This window comes from Sebastes umbrosus, chromosome 7 (assembly GCF_015220745.1).
Source record: "Sebastes umbrosus isolate fSebUmb1 chromosome 7, fSebUmb1.pri, whole genome shotgun sequence".
In the NCBI taxonomy this organism is placed as follows: Eukaryota; Metazoa; Chordata; class Actinopteri; order Perciformes; family Sebastidae; genus Sebastes; species Sebastes umbrosus.
This window is the reverse complement of record NC_051275.1, coordinates 12,245,342-12,253,932: the sequence shown is the minus strand read 5'-3', so window position 1 is coordinate 12,253,932 and position 8,591 is coordinate 12,245,342. Positions and strand designations below refer to the sequence as shown.

Sequence of the window (8,591 nt, the reverse complement as noted above, 5' to 3'; positions counted from 1 at the left end):
ACTATACTACTACTATAACTGTATAACTATATACAACTTAAAGGTGCAGTGTGTAGGATCTGGCGGCTTCTAGTGGTGAGGTTGCAGATTGAAACCAGCTGAAACTTCTCCTGTGTGCCAAGCGTGTAGGAGAACTACGGGGGCCGATGCGAAAACGTTAATGGCCCTATCTAGAACCAGTGTTTGGTTTGTCTGTTCTGGGCTACTGTAGAAACATGGTGTCCGGCTCCGTGAAGAGGACCAGCTCTCTATGTAGATATAAACGGCTCATTCTAAGATAACGAAAACACAACAATTCTGATTTTCAGGTGATTATACACTAATGAAAACATACTTATTAATATTATATTCAATTTCTGCCAATAGATCCCCCTAATTGTTACACACTGTTCCTTTAACATAATTGACTGCAGTACAATGTTAGTTAACTGAAAAGTACATTAATCATGAAACAATACAACTAAGTACAATTTAGTAAACTTTTTTTTTTTTTTACAAGGGTCTTTAGTCTCAGTGTATAGTTGTGTAGGTATTTTTTCTTTCAGTAATTTTTGGCTTTTCTTTGTGCATGCCTTGGTGTAATGTATTTGCATGCCGCCACCAGCTGGTTGAGATACTGCAGACACTAACTGCTCTACACTAAAGGACGGCTGCTGAGATGAGTTCTAGTATTTTCTCATTTCATTTGCTGTACAGCGGTGCTGAATGATGCTAAACAGAGAGAAAGGGGAGAGCCTATTACATAATAACCAAAATATAGTATTTCTGATTGTGATAATGTATCTAATAGTTTCACAATTAATGAGCCTTGCCCCACCTGGAGAGGAGGGAAACATTTCTGTTATGAGATGCCGCTCTCCGACAGCTGCTTAAAGTCATTCTGGGAAATCACCGACTGTTGAAGTTGATGAGGCAAGTTGAAACAAAGTGGGCACGGCAAAAATTGAAAATTACCACATTTCATCACAAATTGAACATCGCAAATTGATGATGTCTAACAGTGTAAGAGCATCTGAGGATGGATTTTACCTTTTACTGCGAGACTGTGTGGTAATGAAAGGGAGAGAGGGATGGGGTAAAGAGACATGAGGAGAGATGGAGACAAAGCATGTCCTTGTCAATCTCATTGTCACCACCAATCTCATTGTCAATCTCATTGTCACCAATAGCATCAAACAAAACGGCCTCCTCTTACTTTGTTTCTACCAGCCTCCACTGATTAAAAACACAGCTGCACTTTGTCATGAATAAATTATCTCCACTTTTTTCTCCACCAACCACTGACCACGGCCAGCCTAAATAATTGAGCCAGATACTCAAATAAACCTTTAATGCCCTAAAACAACACGAGGAGAAGGTTGTATAGCTCTGCACCACTAAATAGTAAAAACAGTAGGCCTATACAGAGAGCTGCTGCTGTGCCAGAGAGAATGATCCAGAGAGGGAACTAGTGCTCTTTAGTTGCTGAGGCCAGTACACACACGCCCAGTGCCTCAGGGGCTGCTGGATCAAGTTTGGTTTTTCCTCCTCATACTGGAGGCTATTCACCCTCTCACTGACTTTAGAGGTTACTTGTGCTGCATCAGTGTGGGTGGAGGCGTTTGGAATAAAAATCACAGCTTTTGCTGTGAAAAAGAAAAAGGCTTTAATCAACATTTCCTGTTTTAATATCACTACTTTTTGATGTGATGTTAATTATGAGCTTTAAAAGACTGGCATCTGCTGACTGAAGTTTATACATGTTTTATGCATTTATACATTAATGCTTCATGCACACATATAAAGAAAACTTAAATAGCAGAAATACTAATTTTGCATTACGGTATTTTCTGTGGTGAATGTCCCACCTTCTGTCAGAAATGTAACCAGCTGTCTTTGAAAGGGATCAGCTGGGTTATATCTTCTGACTTGGTTAAAAGCAAGTATATGGCTAGACCGTCTGTGGTCAGTCTGTGAAGTCAGTTTTGTGGCAAAATTTTTATACAAATAGTCAGTGGTCATGTCTATAATGTTAAATCTAGTGGTACATGTCCACCAGGTCCGACGAGGACACTAGGGAATGTGCTACTCCACTCAGCTGGTCGTTCATGCGCTGACGTATCCGATCGTTGAATGACCGGTCCCTGGTTTTCTGCTTGCCGTTTCAAACGGCTTGCCTACTCGCAAACTGTTATTCCGTCTAAACAATCCACCAAAATCTACTTCTGAAAACATTTTAAGCGAGAAATAGGCTGTGCCACTGCTGAGTCTCGTTTCATTTTAGAACTGATCGCATAGTTTGACAGCTTGGTCCAAGTTTCGTGAGCTGGATGTGTCACGCTGGACAGGCTCATTTGCATAAAGGACTGTTCCGCGCCTTTTCATTTTGAAAGAGCAACGGACAATGAGGAAACTCCAACGCTCAGCCGATCAATCGTGTAACTTCATCACTCAGTCAGTCAGTGACAGACTTTTGTGGTTTTAGGGCTGGCCCTCTGCGCTATAGCCAAAAAAAGAAGAGGGACATGTTTTTGCATGTTTTAGCCTGTATATAACATAATATAATATCCTATATGTTACATTACTGCATCAGTATGTTTCAAACAGTGGGCAACTCCGGGGTCTGAAAAGTGAAGCCAGTGCGGAAGTGCCTTCGACTTGCATTATTTCTAATAGCCAGCAGGGGGCGACTCCTCTGGTTGCAAAAAGAATCCTGTAGAGAAGTCTATGAGAAAATGAGCATACTTCTCAAATTATTTCTCAGTAAACATTGTAAACATGAGTTTATGGTCTCAATCGCTAGTTTCAAGTCTTCTTGAATACAGCATGATGTTCATTTAGTGAATTATGGTCCCATTTAGAGTCAAGTAGATTATAAAGTAGGGTCTTTAGTGCTTGTCTACTTTGTAATTAACTACGACGGCGTTGTCCGGTCTGGGAGTTGTCCACCTATTTGTCTTACAACTTTAACCCTTTCACAGTGTTTTTTCAGTTCATGAAAGTTAATTATGACCTTTTTAGTCGCCTAAAAATGTCTTACTCAGCGTTCGGTTGTACTCAACTCCACACTCTCATGTCACAATTGGTTGCAAAAAAAGAAGTTGGCAACGGCTAAAATGCTGAAAACGGCATTCCCCGAACTAATGGGTGATATTATGGTGACTACGTCCACTTCTTATATTCAGTCTATGGCTTCAAAGCATACAACAGAAAGCATAATATGGAAACCAAACACTGCCTCTGGATCAGGGAAATACCTATAGAATATATAGAACAAGATAGAATAGAAAATAGAAAAAAAATAACTATAAGAAAATGTTATTCCTGTAGTAGTAAATGATTGAAACCATGCAGGAACACTGGTATGTTTCTTTAACGGAAATTAATTTTCCCTCTCTACATGTTGGTACTCCCACAAATTTACAGAAATGTACAGTATCAGTGCGATCACTCTTGCTGTCTACACAGCAGCTTAAAGGATACAGGTCTCTCAGTACCGTCATTATCACCAACGAATGTAAATCCATTTACAATACCAAAACCAGAAGCCTCCGTCTGCTCACTTAAATATTTTCCTTTTACCCACCTACATCACAGACTCCTATTGTTGTGAAAAATCCATTAAAAGCCGCTCACAGAGACGTACAGCTGCTTGGACTAATGCAATCCGTCATGCCGGAAACACATGTAAGGTATATTTAAGTTAAAAAATCACTGCAGTCGTATTGAAACTAGTTCTATTCTGCCAGAGTTGAACTGCGATACACGTGCTTTTCAATATGATACAATACATCAGCCCAAGCTGCAGTGTGTCTGCGAGCTGGTTCTAATTCATTTTCAACAACAACGGGAGCCTGTGACTGGCAGGGCTGCAGTCGAAGAGAAAGTAGCAGCTTCTGACCAGGGAAAGTGCAGTACTTTGGGGAGTTAAAGGGGACATGTCATGACAAACTTGCTTATTCAGTGCTTGTGCACATACATTTGGGTATCTGCAGTGCTTACCAACCCACAAACTGTGAAATAAGACAACCCAGTCAGCTTTTTGTGGGCTGCATGCACAAAACATGTGATTAAAAAAACAACTTTGAACATCAAAGCATAAACATGTTCTAGTAGAAACCCCAAATACAAGTATGAACCTGAAAATGAGCACAATATGTCTCCTTTAACAATAAACACAGGACAAAACAACATGATTATTATCCCCATATCAAATGAGAGTCTTTCCTTTCTGTGCACATACTGTAACCGTTTCACAAAGCTGGTCTGCAGTCAGACAGTTGACACTTTAAAAGGTCCCGTCTTTTCATGACTTTACGCAAGCATTGGTGGTCTCTGCGGTCATCGGGTTGTGAAGATCTTGAAAGTGCAAAGCTCTCTTCTGGGACCTATATTGGAAAAAGCCTGTGGTATCTGCAATGCTCCTCTCCTTTTGTAATGGACTTGAGGGAGAGTAGCGTCAGGCAGGCGTACGAGGCAAAGGGTGGCTGAGTTTCAGACTCCTGGTCGACCACTTAATGGCCTTTCACCCTTTGAGACCTCCCAGAGATTTTTATAGCGGATTTTTGCTTGCACAACGTGCAAAGGTTAATGCAGCCGGTGGTGGACTGAGAGTGGACTGAGAATGCATGATATGGCATGATACATAGTTATGGAATGGGGATAGGGGATGGAAAGCAGTGCCATCGGCGAGAGAGAGAGCAGAGTGAAAAAAAGTTAAAGGTAGTATCTATAGTTATTAATGCTTCCCATTGTTTCAGCTGCATGATAGTGTTAATGTGAGCCTAAATGCATTAGGCAGATACCAAAAATTGATTGATGTCTTAGGTAACCAAGACATGGAGAGAATAATTTGAAGGAAATGTGTGGTTGGGAGGTAAAAACAATGAATTTAGTCAGAATCAGCATGTGCTATGAGGTGGCCAAGCAGCTGGAGAGCTGGACTTGTCCCCAAAAGAAGGTTAACGTCCCCTGACGAGCAGATAAAAGACTATAAGGGGGATCAAGTGCTTTCTTCCCTGCTCTAACGATCACTGTTAACGATCCTTTGAGAAAAGCGGTGAACCCACATTCGCCTCAAAGTGGCGTAGTGACTAATAGCAGAGGTTTGCAGTCGCACCGTGCAGGTCCCAGGTGGAATTATGTGTAGCTCTGTGACTAGTTGGGCAGGCCGCAGTAGACAGAGGGCAAGCATGCTCAGTCAACTTTCTCTGGGTAAATAAACGTTAAAGGAGGTATAGTGAGAGCAGCAGAGAAATGGAGCGCATCAAGGCCTACAGCTCTAAATAATACGTTAAATCACCTTCTAAGGAGGCAGTGTTCAGAAGTTAACCTTAGAGTTACACATAAAGTCAGGCATTAAATGTATCCATACATTTCTTATATTATAAGGGCTGTATTCACCAGTTTGCAAAAGAATGATGCTTTTGACCATATTTTGACCCTAAGAAGAAAGATATAAAAGGTTTTATACTTTTTTTCACATATGAAGTAGCAACACGTTCTCATCACAGCTTATTACATACCTCTGCTTCGTCACACCCCTTGGCATCACTTTATTTTCGGCATTAAAACCACTATAGTTAACTGTGGCGTCACTTTAGGATTAGGCAACAAAACCACTATGGTTAGGTTTAGGAAAGAAACACACAGTTGGGCTTAAAACTACTATGTTTGTACAGTGAAAATAACACTGAACGTTTTGAACACGGGACATGAACGAACAGTAATTGTAACGTGATGCACGGGACACAAACAGCTGACTCCTGGATGAGAGTGTTGTGTTTGTTGGACCCATCCTCCTCCTCACCATCCTGCCCGGTGTGTGTCTTTTCTCTCTTAAAGCTACATCACCACATTACCGGCACTCTTTCTCAGAGTGTTTACTCTTGCTGTGGATGGGTTTATATTATAGTTAATGGAACGCCCAGTGCGTTTCATAACGGCGCTAAACGGTACCTTGTGCGGCAGTAACATACGCCAATGGCCGTGACAAAGCGTCGGTATTTAACGCCTTGGGAATGAGAACCTGTTGGAAGTAGTACCCTCCCTAAACCCTTAAACAGACTTTGTTGTGTAAAATTGGTGGAGTTACCCTTTAAGCCCACTATGTGTAGAATTTGAAAATTTGCAATTTCGGCAGCACTATGGTAGATACCAATGCACGCCACTTGACTCACCTTTCTTTATGTAAATAAAGAGCCCCAAGGGGAATTGTGACTCTTCTGAACATGATTCTTGGAACATGAAATTATATTTAATTGAAAAGAAATAGCATAAAACATATTTTATCCCCTTTACTGTAGTATCTAAGTGTTACACAGCTCCATTTCAGAAGTGGGGACTCTCGAGATTTGTTATCAGTCTCTGTGGAATCATGATCTGAACATGTTTTCCTGAACAACTCATCGTGCAATTTTTAAACCTTTGATAGAAAAATCTCTTATTTATAGCTTAGGTAATGAAGACTGATATCTGCGCATGGCGCTCCCAGTGTTCAATTGACATTTGAGAAATGAAATGTTGAAGTTGTGTCATCTTGAGACACGGTATATGAGAATGGGCCCGAGTGGACCACCAGTGTATCTAAATGTAAATATTTCTATATCATCTCCATGTGTTCATGCATTTATGTATGTAGTCAAGGTCACTCGCAGGCCCGGCTAAAGCTGTGTGACTGAGCAGGAGGAATTCTGACAGTGGTATTTTGTAGCTTTAACTAATTCCGGCTCCACTGTCATGCTTAAATACCTTTTCCATGTACCTTCCCTTCATTCTGGACACACTTCAGAGGGAAAAACAGAGAGCCATGGATGGAATACATTCAAATTCACTTTTCAGTTCACTAATCTGAAGTGTTACCCTCATATCATGCAGAGTTTTTTTTCCTCCTCTTTGACTGTACAAGTGTAAAAATAATGAGTGTTTGCTGAGCTGAATTTTAATGTGCCCTCTCGTATGTCCTTACCATTTTGAGTTTTCGCCTTTCCATACTGCTTTTTTCTTAATAGAATCTATTTTTGAGTCATCGGTGTAAAGTGAAGAAAAACAGTCATATCAATTGTAACCTTCTTCACTTCTCATAATGTGTATTTTCTTCAAATTGTGGCTGACAGTTTGTCCACGCTATAATCCGCTGCTATAATCAACAAATACAAACATACTGCAGATGCCCTGTAGGCCCATTTATTTTCCTCCTCTCTGTTTGTATAAAACTCCTGTGCATGCATATGCGTGGTTGAAAAAATGTCAAGGTCGTGCCGTTAGCCTTGCATCAGTTTAATTTGTTCAAGAAAGAGTCTTTCTTTCCTGGAAACTCTACACACCTCAAGCTGGCTTTGTTTACGCTGAGTGATAAGGACTCTTTCCATCTTGGTCACCATATGAGCTCATTCAGGCGAAACGGCGTGCTGCGGGGATGCTGCCACAGCTTGTCCAGTGGATAAGTCACATTCTGTAACCTCGTGTCCTTCCTTTTCTTGTCATCTCTATGGAGTGAGTATACTTTAAACAACTGAATGCTGCCGCCCCGCTGCCCTCGCCGCAGCGCTTTGCAACACTTTCGGTCCTGTTTTGCGACAAAGCCGGAGCAAATTCAAGGGCTCCCATCAGCGGTGCAGGATAGTTACAGTTGGATATAAAACATGTGGCAGTGGAAAAATGTCTCCCTTAGCTGTGAGCAGAATCCTCTCGCTCTCATCAAGGACTGTCCCTTTCCAATTACCCAGCATTCAGAGCTACTCAGCGCCGCTTATACTCTGACCATCCTGCTCTTTCTGTCTTGCTGCTATTTTTTTTTTCCCCGCAGCTTGCCCACCCCCAACACTCCCTGCTTCATGACTCAGAGGTAGTTGGCAGGGTGACCGTCCATCTTTATCACCTCCCCATCAAACACGCCCCCCCCCCCCCCCCCTCCCTCCCTGCAGGCCCTGGCTCTTTGTAGCTCGGTGCCAAGCGGCGTGCCTGTTGTAGCTGTCCTGATAGCTGAGTGGCCTTGCTGGAGCTGGACCTGCAGCCTCCCACCCCCTGGGCCGCCGCTGGCCCTGATGCACCACCGTAGCTCTGGATGAATGCGGGTCTTGGTACGGATTCCCTCTCTGATCTTTCCCACTGTAGTTGGGAGCAGACACACATAAGTACGCATTTATTCTTAAGCGCCTATCCTCAGACAAACTTTTCGTAACACAGCACGGCTCCCGTTCATCAAACACACATGGGTGCACTAACCATCATTTATAAATGGCAAATTGATAGTGAACTCAATTAATAATTATTTTACTGTGAACAAACAATGAAATGATAATTAATAATGTTTACAAAGTATTAGTAAGGCTATAATTTATGTTTTTTTAGCATTACTTTGTGAAATATGAAATAATTAGTTTATAAATTATATATTGTATCATAGCTGATAAGAGACAATGACAATTACATTCTGATTGCATTAGTAAAGTATTTATTATCAGTTTATTGTTGCACACACTATAACATTTTATATAATATATGAATAATTTGTTAATAATTACCAAATGATTTGTAAATCTTTAAGAAAAACATCTATAAACAATAAATTCCATAGATAGTTGGGCCAGACACCAATTAGTAACCATTAA

The 8,591-nt window shown here is 41.2% G+C and overlaps 1 protein-coding gene across 1 annotated transcript in view; it reads left to right on the top strand.

The window, feature by feature from the left end:
- rtn4rl1b (reticulon 4 receptor-like 1b) overlaps nucleotides 1-8,591 on the top strand; it is a 180,959-nt gene that overhangs the window by 66,387 nt on the left and 105,981 nt on the right. The gene's annotated exons all lie outside the window — the stretch shown is intronic.